The sequence below is a fragment of the Cervus canadensis genome, chromosome 10 (assembly GCF_019320065.1).
Source record: "Cervus canadensis isolate Bull #8, Minnesota chromosome 10, ASM1932006v1, whole genome shotgun sequence".
NCBI classification, from domain to species: domain Eukaryota; kingdom Metazoa; phylum Chordata; class Mammalia; order Artiodactyla; family Cervidae; genus Cervus; species Cervus canadensis.
The window spans coordinates 61,441,590-61,462,664 of record NC_057395.1 but is presented as its reverse complement, the minus strand read 5'-3'; the positions used below and the strand labels follow the sequence as shown (position 1 = coordinate 61,462,664).

Below are 21,075 nucleotides of genomic sequence, written 5' to 3'. Positions count from 1 at the left end.
TTGCATGTATATGAAAAGATGAATGTTAGCTTAGTCTATTGTCAAAATCATTTCTTAATACACAGAAATCAAACTTCCCTTTAATATATACAGTGATGAATGTCAATTATTTCTCACAAAAAATTGAAACAAAGAGTATTAAAAAAGTATAAACTGTAATCATGAGAGCTGACACTTCCTGAACCCTCTGTCTGTATGGGAAAATGATGACAAGGTAGCTTGGGTAGACCTAGAAGGTGGAAAACATGGTCTATTTGTTGGGGAAACATTGAGCAGTGGCCCCCACTTACCAGGAGACAGGTCCTGAGCAGAGTCTTAGGGCTGAGGAGGATTGAGAAACTGGAGGGAGGGAAGGAATGATGACCAGGTGGTGGAACAGCCTGGACAAAGGCTCAGCACTGACCCGAGTGGGCTACTGCTCAAGAGAAGCCCTGAATTGTGAGACCTGCTTGTGTGCTGTTGTGGGAGTTGAGATTGTCACAAAATACAGACTGAGAAGAAAATTCTAATCCCTTTGCTATGGCCAGCAGGGAAAAAAACAGCTCTGGAGGAGACTGACTTCAAATGGAATCCAGCTCTGCCTCTGACCAGCTGTGTTGCCCTGGAGAATTCACTTCACCTCTCTGAGACTCAGTTGCCACACCTACTCCAAGAACCATTCACTGCGTCACTCGGTAGAAATCAGAATTGATATACAGTGTATACATATTGAATATGGGATTTCTCAGCACCATTTGACAGTCATTCCAGTGTGCATAGGCTGACATTCATCTTGTGCTCACCAGTGTCAGACTCTGGTTAAGCATTTTACACACACTGACTCATTTAATCATCATGAACATCAACGGGGAGGTTTTGTAATTAACTATATCAGGCAGGTGAGAGAACTGTGGTTCTAGTAATTTGCCTGAGATCCCACAGCTGGCAAAGGGCAGAGGCCAAGTCAAACTCAGCTCTGTCCAACCTCTCAGCTCACGCTGTCAGCAACCCCAGCACAGCCTGAACTGATGTCCTCTTGGGAGAGCTCAGGAGAGCTGGTCCAAGGCCCCCAAGCAGCACCAGGGACTGAAAGGGCCCCCGGGGTTACTTGACCTTGTGGGGCATCCTGCAGACAGAAGGCCCTTGATGATGCAGCCTGTTGTGTGGCCCTGGCCTCTGTTAACCCGAGTCTCCCCTGAGGAGGACAGTGGTTCTTCCCTCACAGAATTGTACACAGCACTGAGATGGCTCCTTGGCAAAAGGGGCAAATGCTCCCCGGGCCTCTTGGCAGGAAAGTCAGATGGTCTCCTGGAAAGCAGAGGCCCAGGGTCACTGAGGTGATAGCCTGGGTGATAGATCTGCAAAGGTGACACAGCTGTGAGTGAGGGGTGCTGTGCTCCCCACTGCAAGCCAGAAGGGAAACTCAGTGCTTGCATGTTGAGGAGACAGAAGGGCCACGAGAGGACCTCATCAGTCCTGAGAAGAGACCAAGGCCAGGACAGGGGGACCTGCTGAGGCCTGAGGAGAGGTGGCTGAGTTCTGGGGGATGGGATGTCACCTCCATGAGCAGTCAGTCCCATAGATGTGGGTTTAAATCCTAGTCCTACCAGTGGCTACCCTGGCACTACCCTGCTACTTGATGAGTCTCTTGTCTTCTATGAGCCTCAGTTTCCTAATCTGTACAATGAGAACAAGAGCAGTGTCTCCTGGCCGAGGGGGCTATCAGGAAGTCATGAGGTCAGGTGTGCTGGCAAAGGCAACTCTCCAGCATGGCAGGGGCGTTAGCAGAAGCAGAGTGGGGCTGTCTCTACATGACCTCAGGTCACTTTCTTGGCCACCCTGGTCCTCAGTTTTCCTGTTTGTAAGACAAGAAGGTGGGGCTGGATAATCCCCAAATTCCCTTCCAGCTTTGGATACAGGACTCTGCTGCTCTGATTGCCTATACCTCGTCTCCCCTGAAATCTCAATGGAAGGAATGCAACGGACCCTACAGGAGGTGCAAAAATGGCTTTTTATTGCTGGGGGTGGAGGGTGACGAGCATAGTGTGTCCTGACTGAAAGGAGGAGTGTCTGAGAGGTGTCCTTTGACTGGGCTCAGTTGTCACTCCTGGGGGATGGTGGCAGCACCGACCATCCCAGAGGGAGACGGTACAGAGATTCAGTCACGTCCCCGGGAACCAATCTGGAGGAGACCCCAGTGTGAGGCATGGACACTCTGAGGACCTTACCAGCTCCTGCGTTCACCAGACATGGCTGCAGGAGTGCTTCGCCTAAACCCTGTGAGCTCGGAGGCTCGGGGAGGGACTGGCAGCTGTGGTTTGGGGTCTTTCTCTGGCACCTGGCACTGACCCCTCCTCATCCCCTCACTCTCCCACCCCCTCACCTTAGCAACAATGGCTTATGTGAAAAGACTGATCAGGGCCCAGAGGAGCCAGGGTTCAGGGCTCAGCGTATGATCAGGATCAGGGATCAGACTGAGATGTGGTTGAGATGTGACCACTGAGATGTGACCACTGTCAGGGCTCAGTCAACTACTGGAGTCAAAGCTCAGTCTGACTCTTTTTGGCTCTGTCAGGGAGCAGAATCAGGTACAGTCTGGGTGTGTGATTAAGGGCGAGGACTCAGTCTATGACCAAGATCAGGGCTCAGTCTGCGGCTAGAGAGAGAAGCAGAAACCCAACCCTCTGTAGGGGGGGTCTCATGCTTTCTCTGCCCCGGGCCCTGAGTGCAATCCTCACCAGCAGGCGGGCATCACAGCAGTTTTCCTCATCTGTGCTCTTTACTTTCCCTGTTGAGTTTCTTGAATTTCATCTGAAAGAAGAAGTCAGTAGCAGTTCTCAACTCCAGCTCTGGAAATTTGAATAGAAATCAGCCACCAGTGGCTGCCACCTTCCAGCCAGTCAACTGACTGCCAGGGGATCTCTTGCATGTCACTCCGTCTCTCTGTGCTTCCTTTAGTTCTTCTGAAAAATGGGTATGATGCTACTACTCACACCCACAGGATCACTGCAAGGATCAAATGAAATGGTTACGTGAAGCACAGAGTGATCGCCCAAGGACCAGGGCCTTTGGCTATTTTCTAGAAGAACTGTGTTCATGTCCCTGACACTGTCACTCACTCTGCATCTGTTGCCCAGAGCCCCAGCAACCCCAGCCATGCCAGAGACCCAGGTCAAAGAAGGCCCCCAGGGCCTGGAGGTGAAGCCACAGTTCCTCATAAAGCAAAGGGAAGGGTCAGTGTTTATTAACAATGCCTACTGGATATTAGGCTCTTGCTGCTTTTTCTTTAAATTGACTCATCAGCTCAGCAGCATTTATAATCTCCTTTCACCTGTGAGGAACCCGAGGCTCAGAGAGGTGGAGCCAGTTGACACCAACCCCACAGTTGCCAAGTAGCTAATCCAGGATTTGAACCCAGATCTGGCCTGTCCTCTTTCTTACATTATTCCGGGCAGCAGGTCCTGCCAGTTTGACAAAGGAGAGCAGCAGAAGCTCTCAGAGGCCCACAGAGGCCATCGGTCTGCAGGGACCGCCCCCAGCCACACTCTCCAGACTTGCTCAGGATGAAGGGTCTGCAGCTTCTCCAGGGTCCCCTGACCAGACCTGCTGGTGCTATAGGCATAGAGTGTCGTGCACCCCGCTGTGAGGCTGCAGAGGGAGCCCCCTCCCCGCTTCCCCAGGCTGTGACTTACCTTACCGATGCAGTTCTTAACATAATCTGCATCCAGGCTTCCAAGGAGGCTGCGGACTAGTGGGCACACCTGAGGGTCACAAGGAAGGAAAGAGAGAGAGAGAGAAATGGAGAGAGGGAAGGAAGGAAAGCGGTCTGGAGATGAGGAGGGAGACGAGAGACAGAGAAGGAAGAGGACTGGTTATTTCCCGCTGTGAGCATCCTGCCTGCCACCCACAGCGAAACTCAGTACTGGGGGTCTCAGAACTTCTTACCCTTAGGATCCTAGAACAGTGGAAACCTAGAAGGCTCAAATCTGAGAACCAGAGGACAGAAGAATCCTAAAACCTCAGAATATCCTAGAACCTTGAAGAATCTAGACTTTAGAATTCCAGAGCCCTATGCCCTTAGAAACCTTGACCTCTGGACTCTGAAACTTTATAGAGTTAAATGGGGCTGTAGGAATGATACAGAAGTGATTTTGTGTTTTTTCACACTTTTGTGTGCCTACAATTCCCTGGGGAGGTGGATAAAATGCAAACTATTGAGCAGCCGGTCTGGAGTAGGACCTAAGAGTGTGCATTTCTAAAGAGTGTCCATGGGAGGTCAATGCTGCTGGTCTGAGGAACACACTTTGAGCATGACTCAAGTTCAGTAAATCACAGAGCAAAATGGAGGATTTTTTTTTTTCTTTTAATTAAGCCAGAGTCCCAGCCTCCTTCCAGAGTGACTAATATAAAATCTTTGGAATTTTGGGTACATGGTACATATGATTTTCTACATGATACATATGCATCTGAAATATTATATGTATGTTTTTATGTAAATGAATTAAGTATGTTTTTAGTAAAGAAAAATATTAGCAAAAAGGCCTACTGGCAGTCCATGGGTATTATATATGGTTCAAGTGTGGACCCAGTGATTTCAGCTTATGTTGGGCCCCTGCTCACCTCCTCCCCAGGTCAGGCTGAACAAAGGGGGACAGTTAGCAACTCACAGCCCAAAGGGAAGTTGGCCCCCCAGAAAGGAAAGTGTCCAGAGAGTACAGCCTACACAGGGAAGGTCACCTCTGCCCCCACCAGGCCTGCCTCTGCAACCCCAGGAGTGGGGAATTCACTTCATAGTGCATCACCGGGGATAACACTTCATTCGTGAGATTGATCTCAAGGCCCACAACCTCACTGAGCAGTTCAATGTGCCTGGAGAAGAGAGGAAACTGATAAAGCTCGGTGAAGTTGGCAAAGCAAATAAGCAGGAGCAGTGGGAAGAGGGTGGAAGATGGTGGAGCACCTTGAAGTCAGGTGACTTGAGCCTCTACCCAGGGTGATCATCACTTAGAACCCCATGGTTGACCAGCAGCCCACACCAATATCTCATGAGAGTCTCATCACAACCCTAAGACCTCCTCCTTCCATCCATCCTTTCTTCCATCCATCCATCCATCCATCTATTCGTCCTTTCATTCATTTGTCAACACATATTTAGAGAACACCAACTATGTGCCTGGAACCAAGGCTGTCTGTGGACACAGTGATGACCAAAGCACAAGTGACTCCTAACACGGTACCTAAGATATTGGCTAAATATTGGCAAAAAGGTTCATTTGGAGTTTTCTATAACAGCTTATGGAAAAGCCCCAAAGACTTTTTGGCCAACCCAGTGTTAACACGTTTTCCTAAGCCTGTCTCCTTCCCACCTTCAGCTGTTGTAACTGTCACCTCCTCAGGGCAGCCCTTGTGACTGCTTGCCTAAAGGAGGGCTTTGTGTCACAGCGCCCTGTTGGGTGTGCTGTTCTGCCCAGGGATGATTGCAGTCTAACATTCCTTGCAGGCTCTTTACTGCTGGACTGAATGCTCGCCTGTCTGCTTTTCCCTCCAGAGACTAAGCTCCACGAGAACAAGCTCCTTGCCCTCAGTCACCAGTAACTTATCCAGAGTTCAGAAAGGTGGCTGTGGTCTGGAGCAGATGCTCCACACATTTTTGGCTGAAGGAATATATCAAGCAAACACACAATTGAATATAAAATGACAAGTTGTGACAGGTATTCAGAAGGGCAAGAGGAGAATCTTAAGCGAGAGGAGAGGAGGAACCTTGTTTTAGACCCTAAACGATGAGACATACATGGAAATGGGATGCAGGAAAGGTGTCCTAGGTGCCTGAGCAGCCCGTGCACAGATCTTGAATGGAAGGAGTTTGTCTGAGTCACATAGCAAAAGCTAGCAGGTCTAGGGTAGAGTGGGAAATGTGTGGCTCCAGATCAGATGAGCCAGATGGCCCTGAAAGGGCCTGAGATTCCACCTAAAGTGGACAGAAAAGCCCCTAGAGTGTTTGGAACAGCAGAGCGGAATGCCTTTTTACAGATACAGACACTGAGACCTAGAAGGCAGGATGATACCCTGGCGCTATAGGCTAGGCAGCGTCCAGCATGGCTCAGGCACTTGGACTTACATCTCAGTCTTTCCAAGTGATGGTAGGCTGCAGAGCCTGTCTTTATTTTGGGGGTTGTCTAGGCAGCCTGTGGTCCGATCCCTTCTTGAGGCAGGATTCATGGACCTCTGCTCATGGCTCAGCCTTGTTTCTTGCCAAGGGCAATCTTCCCCAGCCTTCAGCTTCCAGACCTTTTCTCCTCTCCCAGCCAGGACCAAGATCAGCCTTTCTCCTTCTACCACCTTCCCTGGGCTAAACATGCTCTTTCAAGCACAGAGTTTAAGATGTAGATTTGGTGGGTTACCAGAGATCAGTGATTTAAATGGAGATGTTTAAGTTTTCAAGATCTCATTTTGGGAATTTCTCAGTGGGAAGAGGATAATTTGAAGATAATCTGAAATTATAGCCCATGGTAAGTATTTACTACTCCTCTTGGCCCTCCTAACTAGAGGCAAGAAGGTAAACAAATGAATTATTATTATTGTTGAGGGACATTATGTAATATGAGAAGGGTCAGTTCTTTGAGTAGACATAACAATGTTAAATGTGCAGGCATCTAACAAGAGAGTTTCAAAAAGCATGAAGTAATAACAGGTAAAGCTGAAAGGTGAAATACAGCAATTCACAGTTATGGTTGAAGAGATCAACTCTCCTGTCTCAGTAAGGGGAAAAACCAAGAGAGAGAAAGTCAGCATGCATATTATCATTACCTGAGAGCTTAGTATGTGCCAGGCTGTATGGTAAACACTTGTATTTTCTCATTTGGCCAACAACAGGAGGCTATGAATTAGGTATTATTAACATCCCCCATTTACAGAAGTGAAAACAGAAGCTTCTAGAGGCTAAAACCACAAGTTAGTGGCAAAGCTAGCTTGACTCCAGAATCTGATCTATTCTTTACCATACTCTGCTCCCTCCTGGGTAAGGAATAGGGCTGGAATTTTGGGATCCAACTCCTCCGTGATCACCGCTCTGCTGAGATGTGTGAACAGTGAGTGAGATGCTGTGTTGATCGCTCCTGCATTCTTCCACGACCACCTCGGAGACACCAGTGCCTTCATCAGTTTTAACGCTGACACTACACTGGAGGACCAAGTTGAGGACCAAGTCAACAATCTCACCCAACACAGGCTTGCAGAGAAATAGGTCCACAATGAACAGAGGTAGAGAAATCTCTTCACATTACCCGCTTTAGTCTTTCTCTTGTGTGAGCATTATATGGGATGTCTATGAGCAAGGATAGGGAAGCCTGGCATGCTGCAGTCAGTGGGGTCGCAAAGAGTTGTACAGAACTTACAAATGGGCGATGTCAACGTTGTCTGTATTCTTTATGGAAGCTATATTCTTACATTAGGAGTTTCTTCTCCTGACCACAAGGGTTTGTCTAATGTGAAATTTCTATGGCGTATCACTCTGAGGATTAAAATAAAAATGAGCTAACATTTCTTAAGCAAAATGCTACACTAGGAATTTCAAAAAAAGCATTTTACCTGGATTAATCTGTTTGATCTCAACAACAATACCATGAGAAAAAAGCACCGTTGTCATCTCTATTTTCAGAATGAGGAAACATCATATAAGGAAGTTACATTGCTATCTCAAGATCTCATAACTAATGAATGAGGAAGTCATAGTGCACTTTAATAAATATACATAAAAATTTATATATCATTTTACTATCTCTTTGTATCTTCAAAATAAAAATATGTAGAAATTATATTTTCCATATAATTTTCACATGCTGTTCATTACACACTGTACACTGTTATATGGCCCATACTGGTCACTGCCTTTTAAAGAGAATCTTGAGAGACAAAATGATGCTGGAGGAAACTTTGCCAAAGAGTTATAAGTGTTCACGTCTTCTCAATTCTCAAGTTTTATAATTAGATAAGTGCTATGATTTTGGAAAGATAGCTCCTGGAGAATTTTTTTAAAAAGAGATTTGATTATGGGCAATATTTCTTACAACATTTTAAAGGTTAGGATGTAGGAGTTGCAAAGGCCTCGTTATTTTATAGATTGGGAGACTAAGCAGCAGTGTGGAAAAGTGCCTGATTCCAGATTGGAGATCTACTGGCCATACAGCACTGCATCTCCCAAACCTCAGATTCTAATTCACACTCGCAGGGTCACGTTGACTTCAGCAGTGATGGGGATCCTCACGTTAAAACCTTTGCCATCAGGAGCCACTTTGAATGTGACATCCAGGATGTGCAGTTTACTGATTCTCACCCTGTGCAAAAACCACAATTCACCCTTATCATTCCTCTTGGCAGGCACTGCTGGGCTCTTCTCTCTGCCAGAGTTGTGCTGAGCATTGAGCCTCATGGACCTTGCCTGCTTTGGTCTCATGAGAGCCGTGCTCAGGGGTTGGATTCTCTCCATTGGATGGCATGGCAGACTGAGGATCAGACAGCTGTGATTTCCCTCAGGACTCCAAGGTCACCTCCTAAGTTATATGACCAGATGTAGCTTCCATCTCTGTTTTCATTGTTATAATTAGGTAGATACTGTCCTTGGCAGAGCCATGTTGCACTGCTATGATTACATATCTTTTCTTGTAGCTTTTTGTTTTCCCTTGAGCTAGCTGTCATCTTGTAGTTTCTCATTTGAATTATTTCCTACACCTATATTTCGTTAATGGAAATATAGTTGATTTGGGCTTCCCAAGTGGCACTAGTGGTAAAGAACCCATCTGCCAATGCAGGAGACAAAAGAGATATGGGTTTGATCCTTGAGTCAAGAAGATGCCTTGGAGGAGGGCATGGCAACCTACTCCAGTATTCTGGTCTGGAGAAGTCCATGGACAGGGGAGCCTGGCAGGCTACAGTCCAGAGTGTTGAAAGCAGTCTGACAGGACTGAGTGACAGATCACACACACATGCATAATTGCTTTATAAGGTTGTGTTAGGTTCAGGAGGCTGAAAAGAGATTCAGACATAGATACATATATAGATATAGAGGTATTTTTATTTTAGATTCTTTGCTTTATGGGTTATTACAAAATATTGAGTATATTTCCATGTGCTATATAGTAAGTCCATAATGGCCATGTATTTTATCCATAGTACTGTGAATATATTAATGCCAAACTTTTAGTTTATCCCCCACACTGCTTTTCCATTAGGTAACTATAAATTTGCTTTTTATGTCCATGAGTCTGTTTCAGTTTTGTATTAGTTCATCTGTGTCATATCTTAGATTCCACATATAAATAATATGATATTTGCTTTCTCTGTCTAACTTTCTTCACTTAGTATTCACTTCACTTGCTTCTCTCTACATCCATCCGTGTGGCTGCAAATGACATCATTTCATTCCGTTTTATGCAGAGCAAGAATTTGAACCCGGAACTGTTTGACTCCCAGATGTCATGTGGGGAGCCACCTATGTGGTGTGAACTCGAGTTTTCTCTCTCCCGAGGCCATTCAGACTTTTATACTCAGGTTTTTTAGGGAAGAAATATCTTATTCCTTTGGGAAGGGCCTTTAGGCACAAGCAAATAGGTAGAGGTAAGGGTGAAGAGAAACTTCATCCTGACCCTGAAATCATAGAAGGAAAAAGCCCCAACTCATGAAATACCAGACAGGCCCTGCAGTCCTGATTAATTTTCCCAGGCTCTGGCAGAGTTGGCCTCAGATCACTTCTGCTCTGCAAGAACACACAAGGTTCATTCATCTTTATTTCTTTGATATTAAACTTATGTCCCCAAAGAGATGTATTTTCTTTTCTGAGTCCAAAGATCTCCAACATGAAGCATCAACTCACCCTATAAGCCTGTTCACTACTTGAAAAATTCCAGAAATGAGTTGTTCCAACAAGTTCTTAGCTTCCTGGATCTTCTCCTGGAACTCCTCTGAAGTATTCATTTCCTGGAGAGTCTTCAAAACAGCCTTCAATTTCTGAAAGATAACTGCAAAAACAATCTCCATTTAGTGTGGTGCACAACTTAAGAAGCAGCTCCTAGGCACATGGTACTAAATGAGGCTATTTGCCTATGTTATTTCACTTCATCTTTATGACACCTCCATAAAGTAGTTATTACTACTATCTGTACTTTCAAATAAGGAAACAAATGATCAAATGATTAAGAAATGGGCCAAAGTTACACAGCTAGGAGACCTTGTTCCTTGTACGCTGCCTTCATGCTAATATATACTCATCATTCATCAACAAAGCAATCAGTCCACTGAGGAGGCAATAGATACTGATTGCACATCAGTTTCTAATAGAGAAGCACCAATGAGTTTTTCACACAAACAAAATAAACTTAGAAAAAAATAAGAAAATGGAAATCTAGAATCAAAGGGAACATAAACTCCAAATCATTAAAGAGACAAGTAGGAATCCCTGGTTATTGTATACTTGCAGCAGGCCTAGAAAGCAGTACTTCATTCAGGAGTGGGAGGACAGAGAATCTTAATGGGGTTTCTTTCAGAGAAAACAGGGATTTAATAGAGGAAGTGACATGGCAGATGTAGAATGAGTTCAGAATATAGGTGTAGAATATATGAGTTCAGAATATTGTTCAGAATACAGGTGTAGAATACGTGAGTTCAGAATATAGTTCAGAAAGAGTTCAGAATATAGGTGTAGAAAATAATTCAAATGAGAAACTACAAGATGACAGCTAGCTCAAGGGAAAACAAAAAGCTACAAGAAAAGATATGTAATCATAGCAATGCAACATGGCTCTGCCAAGGACAGTATCTACCTAATTATAACAATGAAAACAGAGATGGAAGCTACATCTGGTCATATAACTTAGGAGGTGACCTTAATCCAAACACGTGTGCTTCTGAGCTGTTTTACCAGCAATGATATTGGAAAGTGGGTCCCTTCTGTATCTTTAAGGTTGCCTAAGCCCTGGCAAGGTTTGAAGTGCTGTCACATATAGAAATTATTTTCGCATATTTGTCAGTGTGCTGGTAATGTTTCCAGAAAATGGAAAAGAAGGCCAAGTTCTTTCAAGAAATCTGAATTACAAGGTGATATGATTAACTAGAAAGGTAGGTAATTTTAAAGCTACCTAGGCTAGGTAGGAAGGAGAAGGCGATGGCACCCCACTCCAGTACTCTTGCCTGGAAAATCCCATGGACGGAGGAACCTGGTAGGCTGCAGTCCATAGGGTCGCTAGGAGTCGGACACGACTGATCGGCTTCACTTTCACTTTTCACTTTCATACATTGGAGAAGGAAATGGCAACCCACTCCAGTGTTCTTGCCTGGAGAATCCCAGGGATGGGGGAGCCTGATGGGCTGCCATCTATGGGGTCGCACAGAGTCGGACATGACTGAAGTGACTTAGCAGCAGCAGCAGGCTAGGTAGGAATCCTTCTCCAATTAGTTAATGCAAATTACTAAGAAAATTGAATGACCCAACAGAAAAATATGCTACTAATTTAAATAAGATATTTAAGTTAAATTACATAAGTGGATAGTAAAATATGAAAAAAATGAGTGAATGCCTTCCTAATTAGACAAATGCTGAAATGATTTATAACCCATTTATCTGTGAGATTGTCAAAACATTTCAGTTCTCCGTACCAGTGCTGTCAAAGAAGTAGGGAAAAAGGTACTCTTACACTATATTGGACTAAATTTTAGCATAGGGGATTATTTGTCAACATCTGCTATAATTTACAATGTACATACCATTTGAACTTATGAAATGTCACTTTTAGGAATGTATCCTATGACTATGTTAGTAAAGTTAACCAAGATATAAGATGAAAAGTGATACACAGTTAAATATTGCTTGTTTCTAGAAAAATAATAAATAAATGAACCATGAAGCAATTAGCCACCTGCCAGTAAACCACCCATAAGGAGCAGCCCCTGCTGGCAACCTTTGCTAACACAGGCATAGGATTTAGGTGGCAAGCTCCTAGGTGTCACAGATCATCTGTTAGTGACTCACTTTCAAGTGTACTGTCAAAGGTGTCAAGTCCTTTCTCAAGACCAGATTTCAGCTTCCTCAGAACATCCCTGCCAAGATTGCCAAGAGGAGATGCTGAGGTCCCAACAAGCAGGCCACACACAAGAGAACAAGTTTTGAAAGCTGGAACTTCTTGTCCTGACACCTGGACAGTCATAGGAGGATCAGGAGTGAGAATTACCCATAGGGAAATGGGACCTTTGATGAGCACCTAGGACTCAACAGACCTTGAAGACAGATGTGGTTATCACCTCTCTTCCAGACGGGCAGTTCAGGTCAGAAAGCTAGAGCAATCTGCCCAGAGCGGCACAGCCAATGAGTGGAGGAGCTACTATCTGAAAAGTCATGCTTGACTCCAGGTCACTGCTCTTTACTAAAGGTCCGTTGCACATGCTTGCCTCTCTGCCTGGATCATTTCCCTCTTCTTTTCATTTTTACCTTAGTCACTTCCTAATGACTCTCCAGCTTTACTATTACATCATGATGTCTATGAAGCCCACTCTAGACGACTCCCCAGGGTCTAGGTTAGAGAGTCCACTGGTGGAGTGGAGATGGTGATCTTGCTGCCCCTGGGTACTCATTAGTGATGGCTTTGCTGCCTTTCCTAACAAGCTGTGCACCCCTTAGAAGAGGGATTGTGACTTGTTTCACTGTTGAATTCATTACACAGAGTAAAAACAAACCAAAAAAAAAAAAAAAAACCAAACAACAAAACTCTGCTCCTAGTAGAGCACAACAAAGTTAAGTTTGCTGAATAAAAGTGTGAGCAAATCAATGGACACCACATCATGACCCTGCAAGGTTCATCAGTTTGAGACTTCTCCTCATATAAGCTACTTTTCAATTTGCTCTATTAAATAGTAGTTTACTGATTTACTCCATCCCTCTGCCTCTTGCCCCCAAAGCCTTTGGAAGGCCTCCATTTAAGAGTGACATTAAGGGGGATGCCCACCATTCACAGGCTTGGAGAAAAATACTTACAAAATCCTTGCTGTTTGGCACAGTCTCCTGAATTCTGCTGGGTGGTGATGGCCCTTCTATGATGGACTGGGAGCCTGATCCTGGAAACAAGCACTGGATCCAGAGCCATCCAAGGGTACTCCAGTGAAAATAAGCCCTGTCCAGAGTGAACACAGAGGTTTCCAAAGCAAAGGTCACCCAGGATGCTTGAATTGGAATGGATAGATAGAGAGAGGACTTTGTGCCAAGACTAAGAGCAGGTTCTCATGGAGCCTCCAACTGCCAAGATGGTGGCCATGCAGGTGCGGGGCTGGGATCAAGATTGAGAACGGATGAATTGGAGAACATTGTGGTAGAAGGACCCATAGTGATCAGCCAGGGTAATTCTGTCATTATTTGGAAACTCAGGCTCAGAGAGGGAAAACAACGAGTTTGAAGTCACCCAGTTACACAGGGACAGTGATGGGACTAGTACTGTGGGCTTATGGAGTCAGAGTCTGTGACCAGTGATGTCATTTTTTCCAAACCTTCTCTTGTGTCTGAGTGTTCTCCACAATATCCCTCACGGTGGAATCAGCCTCAGGTTAAATATTTGCAACGATGCATTTTCTGGACCACCCTCCCCCCTGGTGGTCCCCTCCATTTAGTCAGTAGAGTGCCTTCCGTGAGTGAACAAAATCTGCCTCCGTATATACCCTCATATATGCAGTATCCTTGTGTAGTTCAGTTCAGTTCAGTTCAGTTGCTCAGTCGTGTCTGACTCTTTGTGATCCCATGAATCGCAGCACACCAGGCCTCCCTGTCCATCACCAACTCCCAGATTTTACTCAAACTCATGTCCATCGAGTCAGTGATGCCATCCTTGTGTAGAGTTGCCACCAGTTCCTCTGCTGTCAATGAGGTGGCCAGAGGTTGAAGCTCTCAGCTTCAAAACAACATCCCCATCATGACCCCTGTTTCATCTGCTCACTGACCCTCCAAACCCATCTACCGCTCTTTCCATGGTCCCTGCTCTCTTCCTTCTGTTCCATAAACATGCTAGCCTCTTTGCTGCCTTAGGCCTCTGCACAGACCATTCCCTCTTCCCTGTCTCTCCTCTCCAGCTGTCTGTGGTCTCAACATCACCTCACAACCTCCGTGAATGTGCACCTGAAGTGGTCCCTCCCTTCTACCTTGAGCTCAGCTCAAAGAACACAGTGCCTGCGATCCAGCCGTTTCTGCCACCACCCACAGTGATGGCTGAGGAGCTCGAGGGGAATACAAGAAGCAGCCGTCTGCCAGCCACTCCTTGAGGTGGACAAGGAAACAGGATTTGGCCCCAGATAGCTGAGATGCACATGAAAGGAATGAATTCAGTGAGCCCAACGGTTGCATCTTCTCATACATAGATTGCTAAATTCCTCAACTTGATATCTGATTTTTCTTACCTCACAATAATCTTTGATGTTCGGACTGCTTGCTCCCTTTGTTGAAAACTTGTATATAGCCTGACTCCCCCTCCCACCTCCTTGGAGCCGTTTTCTCAGAACCACTGAGATGCTGTCTTCCAGGCTCATGTCCTAAACATTTCCACCAGATAAAATAACTCCTTACTTTCAGGTTGTGACTATATTTTTTTTAGTGGAAACCTCTCTGGAGCATCCTATAAAGCCGTCCACTCCCTGAGTAGTTGGTGAGGGCTCCATCATCAGAGATGCTTTGGAATTGGATCAGATATACTTGGTCCCTGGGGGCGGGCCTGAAGCTGGCACAGTTGTACCTCAAAGGTTCTTCTTTCTAAGGAACCATGTTCTCAGTGTCACTTGCAACCTTTGGGTCTCCACAGATTGCCTGGGTCTGATTTTGTTCTTAGATATAAAACTTATATAGATACAAATACCCAGTAAATTCTTCAGAGAATGAAGCCATAATGAGGATGCCTTCTAGTGCCTTAATCTAGCTTGTCCTGAAGTCCTTTGCGCCCTGGAGTTTCCAGTGCAAATACATTTATCCCTCCATACTTTTTATCTTTGGTGAAGCCAGTGAGAGTTCCAAAGTATTTGGATTCCATTCAAATCCATAGTAAGTCATGACTTAAGATATTTGTAGACTCATGTCTGTCTCCTTCCTTCTGATGACTGCTCGAGAGTCACAAAACCACACTGGGAACAAAACAGACATTAAAGCCACAGGAGAGCTTAGAGTTCATCAACTTAAGTTGCTGAGGAAGTCTGGGACACCTGAAGCTGAGAGAAGGAGAAGGACTCATCCAAGCTACAGGTGACTTGAACCCAACTTATTTTCCCCTTTCATTTCATATCTTTTAAGTTTGTTGAAATTTTCTTCTTGGGCAACAGTCCTTAAAAAAAGATTTTTTAAAAATGATGCATTAAGTATGTTTGAAAGTATAGATGCCTGAGCCCCTCCCTAGATACTTATGGTCAGGGGCTTCAGGGTGGATGATTAGATATGGGAAGAACTGGACTAGTGGCTCAAAGGTACTTTCTACCTTGAGTTCTAAAAACTGTGACACCTTCGCCATCCCCTGGAACCACTACTCTGCCTAAATATGACCCTCACAAACCTAGATGCTTATCCTGCTTTATCTTGTTTCGTCTAGTCAGGAACCAGGCAAGGGTGTTATTGCCCCATTTCCTGGCTGGGGAACATGAGGCTCAGAGGGGCAGGATGACTTGCTCAAGGCCACACTGATGGGAAGGGGCAGAGCTAGAGAGTGCACCCCATTCTGCAACCTCTCCCATGGACATTGGCTGTTCCAACTCTCAGCCTCTGGGGGCCGCAGTGAGTCACACTCATTGGCCAAAGTGCCCAGCACCCAGTAAGTGCAGGCAAGTACCTGACCCTGGGCCTGGCATTGCAGGTCTTCTTTCACCACTGGTGCTCACAACTATCCCATGAGGAGGTACAGAAGCAGAACTTTCCAGTTGAGGAAACTGAGGTGCAGGGAAGGAGGGTGACTCTCCCAGGTCGCACAAGGACAGGAACCAGTACTTGCATACCCAGGGAAGGACCTTTCACCCAGATCACGAGGCCAGCTGATGGAGCAGGAGAGTCTTGGGCTTGAATATCCTGTTTATTCCTTGACCTTTGCTGTTTGGGTTGGTTGTAAAGCCTGGTGCAGTGGGCGTATGTCAACCTGGAATACACGGTCCAGGAAGCCCAGACGGGTGTCCACTTGGCATTAGGCTGGGAGCACTGGTAGAGAGCTCTAGGTCACCCAGGGTCAGTCTCCTCCGTCTGTCCATCGGCCTCTCTGCAAGGACCTATAGCCCTGTCCTTGACACGAATGCAGCCATGACAAAGTAGGGATACAGCCAGAAACTTGGGGAGCTAGTTTTTCTCATGCTTACTGTGGTCCCCCCACCAGAGCACAGCCCAGGTGCCCAAGCCTGGACCTGGGACGCGGAGGACCCCATCCAGCAGAGCCTTGGACCCATCAGCAGACTAACCTCTCAGGCTGTCTGCGTCCAGTTCTGCAAACATCAGAGATCACTCTTCTGGCTGTGGGCACAGAACTGGTGGCTGTGTCAAAATCTTGTGAAGAAAGTTTTACCCGCCTCAGGAACACAGCTCAGGAGGCTGAGTGTGATGTAGTGAGCTAGGACCCGGTGCTGGCCCCTGTTTCACCTGTCTTATTGTAAAATGGGTAAACAGACCTGTGCTTGCCTCCTGGTGGCAAAGTGGAAATTAAAAGGGTACTGAAGGGCTGGTGCTCATCCCCAGCCTCCAATGTTGGGCCAGCTGTGTTCGAATCCTCTCTCTTCTCTTGTTAGTGGGTGTACAGCCTGGACAAGGAGCTTCATCTCCCTGAGCCTCCGGTCCCTGTGTGTGAAATGGGACTAAAAATGAGATTCTTCTCCAGGAGCGTGGTGAGGATGCAGTAGAATAATGTGTATGAAGGGCTGACATTGAGATAGACCCCTGATATGCAGTAACACCAACGATGAAATGATGATGACAGTTGTTTCTATTGTCAGGCTATTTCATCCCCTCTACCTCAGGTCTCCCATCTATATGTGGTCCTACCCCAGAGGATTATTGAGAGGACCAAGTGAGAAGATAAAGCATCCTATATGCTTAATCAATGGCTATTGCATTTCTTATTTTTGTGTGCAGTAAAACCTGAATGAGATAAAATGGCTCAGCTCTCCAGTATGCCAGTGTCCACAAATACTGACACTCAACAAATATATATTATAGCCTGATGATACATTTTTCTTTATTGCTGACTAATTAGAGCGTACACATTTAGACTTCCATTCATTTTATTTATATCAGCACAATACTGTTAGAGTCAGCCTTGGGTGTTCATCCCAGACTTTTCCCCTGTTGGTTGTGAGGCAGCAGGCAAGTGCACTAATTTCTTGAGCTTTGTTTGTCCATTTGTTTTAAACATGAAACCAGAATTAGAATGTCCTAGGACATTCTAGTTACCTTAGAAGAGCTGCTTGGGGAAACAGCAGAGGAAATGTCAGTAGAGAGCCCACCCTAACCTTGACTGGATAAGGTGGTCCATGAATAATAGTGACTATTGTCATTACTATTACTGACAGTAGTCAGTCATGATCAAAGACAAATTTGTTAGCCCAGGAAAATAAGGAGGGTGACAAGGGGCAGCGTGTGCAGGTCTTGAAAGTGTGATGGGTCTGGGTTCAAATCCTAGCTCTGTCTTGTGAGCTTTGCCTCTCATAGACTCAGCTTACTCACCTGTAAACTGGACACAACGGGGGTCCCTACATCACTGAGCTAGTCTGAAGCACGCACAAGTTAACGTGTATCAACCCAGACACACAGTCCCTAAAAGTGTGCTGTCCTGGCTCTTCTACTGGAGTGGGAGCCCCATGAGGCAGGGATCTTGTCTGTTTTGCTATCTAACTTGTTCCTTGTGTCATAACGATGCCTTGTGATCGTCACTGATGAACATATTCCCTGAGTGCTGTTGTTGCTGTTATTATAGCAACAGATCAGGACCCTGCCCATGGGTGACTTCCATGAGGGAGAGCCATGTTGCTGTTTTCAAGTACTTCCCAGGCGCTTCTGCCTCTCCCCAAACACTGGGAAGTTTTGCTGCATTAAGACCCACCCCTCCCTTCTCTCTGCTCCCTCCCTGTTCAGGTGACCACAGGTTACCTGAATGGCTGCTTGAGGCTTCTCCCCTACACGCGTTGCTCCAGCAGGTGGGAATGCAGCCTGTAGCCCCAGATGTTCCTGACCACCTCTGAAATGTCTGAGTGGTGAGCTGTGTAGCAGGAAACCTCTGTTCATTTGTCGTTAAAGAAATGGAGACCCTGGAGATAATGAACATCTTACTCCGAGTCACAAAGCAGGTTATAAACTGAACCAAGACTGGAACCCACATCAGGGCCCTTCCTCCACCCCACAGCACTAGGAAGGTCTCATTAGGGATGACCTGGTCCTGCCTTGGCAAGCATCCAGTCCTTCCACTCTCCCCTCCTGAACTTGTGGCAGACATCACTAATCAATTCTGCCCTCCAAGCCCAGGATTGCCTGGGAGGGCTTCTCTGCAGAAAGCTCCATCCAGTCTCTACAATCAATGAGGTGTACTAGACCATAGTTCTTAGAGACTCTAACACGGTCCTGGATGGAAAGATGAGGTTTAGTGAGGAACCACACTTCCCAAAGACTATAGACCAGTCACCATGGGAGTCAGAATTTGTAGACAGATGTCTACTAGAAGTCAGAGCCCATCTAGCACATGCTATCTTTATAGCATGCAAAATAAGAAATGTAGTTGCCACTGATTAAACATAAAGCATATGGGATGTTTCATCTCCTCACTTCATTCTCTCCATAACGCTGTGCAGTGGGGTCATGTAAAGATAGGAGACCTGAGGTGGAGGGGAGGAAGTGACCAGACACCAGGAACAGCTATAATCATCATCACCACTGTTGTAACTGTGTATCAGGGGCCTACTACACACGTGTGCCCACCGCATCTTCCCAGCACACTTGGGAGGAGAATCCCAAGTGCGGGAGCACTAAGTCACTTCAGTCACATCCAACTCTGGCAACCCAAGGATTGTAGCCCGCCAGGCTCCTCTTTCCATGGGATTCTCCAGGCAAGAATATTGGAGAGGGTTGCCATGCTGTCCCCAAAGGGATCACCCCAACCCAGGGATCAAACTCAAATCTCCTATGTCTCCTGCACTGCCAGGCAGGTTCCTTACCACTAATGCCTCCTGGGAAGACTGGAGAGTCCCATGCTTAGTCTCATTTCACCAAGAAGTGACCTGAGACTCAGGGAGATGGGTCCCTTGTCCAGGCTGCATAGCCAGCAACAGGAAATAGAGGATTCAAAGCCAGTCTGCCCGAACCTGGAGCTGAGTTCTGAGCACTACCTCCTCTGTACCTTTTTTGCCCTGGGGACCAGGTACCGGATTTTTTAGCCATTTCACAATGGGACAGCTAAGGCCTGGGGCCTATACTGGGTCTAAATTCACTACATTACCCTCTAATCTCTGGGCTGTGAATCTTAAGGCCAAAAATTTTCTTCCTAAGTTTTCCCATAGCCCTAACCTCTATCCCCACACCAAGGGGAGGAGGACCTCTGATATTTGCAGAACTGGGCACAGCCATTGAGGAGGGTGGTCTTCTGATGGGTCCAAGTCTCTGCAGAATGGAGTCCTGCATGTCCCAGCCCCAGCCTAGGGCACCTGGGCTGCCAACATCTCCCTGGGCTGTGCTCTGAAGACGGGACCACAGTCAGGGTGATGAAAGCATACCTCAAGCCTGCAGCCCTACCCCTACTTTGTCCTAGCCACACTCATCATTTACCTACTGATGCAGGTTGGGACTGGAGGACATGGGCCCTGGATGACCTGGAGCTCTCTACCGGTGCTCCCAGCCTGATGCCAACTGGGCACTCATCTGTGCATCTTTGACCGGGTGTTCCGGGTTGACAGGGGCCCTGTGTGTCAGGCATAACCACCAACTCAAACAGCAGAGGTCAAGGAATAAGCAGGGTATTCAAGCCTAGGACTCTCCTGCCCCACCAGCTGGCCTCGATGTACTCTGAGTGAAAGGTTCTTCCCTTTGGACTCAAATGCTGGTCCCTGTCCTTGTGAGACCTGGGCCAATCACCTGCCTTTCTTGAACCTCAGTATCCTTAACTGGAAAAGGGTATTTTCCCTGCCTCCTTAGTGGTTTGTCACGAGCACCAATGCTAAAAGTGTACCCTCATTGCCAAGCCCTGAACCAGCCATTTGCTTTCCCTCCTGGGTGCTAGACTGGGGTCAACCACTGTGACTCATGATTGCTTCAGAGGCTGTGAGCTGGAACAGCCAGTCTCAATAGGAGAGGATGCAGAATTGGGAGCACTCTCCAGCTCTGCCTCTTTCTATCTTTTGACCTTGACCAAGTCATCCTCCCCTTCTCAGCATCACACCCCTCAGGACAGGAACACCCCCTGCCTGGTTCCTGCTGAGATGAAGCAAGATGAAGCAGGATTAGCAGATATGGTTGTGAGGGTCATGTCTAGGCAGAGCTGGGGGTCCAGGTTGGGGTGGGGTGGGGTGGGGTCAGTCACAGCTCCTAGAACTCAAGGTTGAAAGCACCTTTGGGCCATCTACTCCAGTCGTTCCTATTTTTGGCCAGACATTCTGGGGACAGACTCCTCAGGAACCCCTAAACTTAAGTATCTAGGAAGGAGCCCACACTTCTAAAGTTTAAAGCAGACTTATCAGGTAATGTTGTTTAGGTTTTTTGGTAAAAGGCTATTGCCCAAGTAGATAGTTTCAACAAATCAAAAATATGTGAAGGGAAAGAGGAAAATAAGTAACATTCAAGTCAGGTGCATCTTTAGATGACTCCTTCTCCTTTTCTGGGCCACAGTTTCCTAGACTTTGAAGCAAAGAGGTGAAAAGGATGACTTCTAAGCTCTCTTGTGCCTTTGATGTCTGTTATGTTTCCATTGTGGTTGAGTGACTCTCGAGTAGACATCAGAATGGAGGAGGAAGACATGAGTCTACAAATACCTTGTCAGGACTTCCTGTGGATTTGAATGGCAGGATCGGAGTCATACTGGCTTCAACAAAAATAAAAAATAGGAAGGGAGACATGTATTTGAACTGGAACTTCTG

The 21,075-nt window shown here is 46.3% G+C and overlaps 1 protein-coding gene across 1 annotated transcript in view; it reads right to left on the bottom strand.

The window, feature by feature from the left end:
• Nucleotides 1-1,976: 1,976 nt before the first annotated feature.
• The window catches only part of LOC122448453 (short palate, lung and nasal epithelium carcinoma-associated protein 2A-like), a 78,752-nt gene continuing 59,653 nt past the window's right edge, over nucleotides 1,977-21,075 (bottom strand). The window contains exon 9 of the mRNA XM_043479763.1: nucleotides 1,977-2,161. The gene's annotated coding sequence lies outside the window, so the exon portion shown is untranslated. The remainder of the gene's footprint in view (nucleotides 2,162-21,075) is intronic.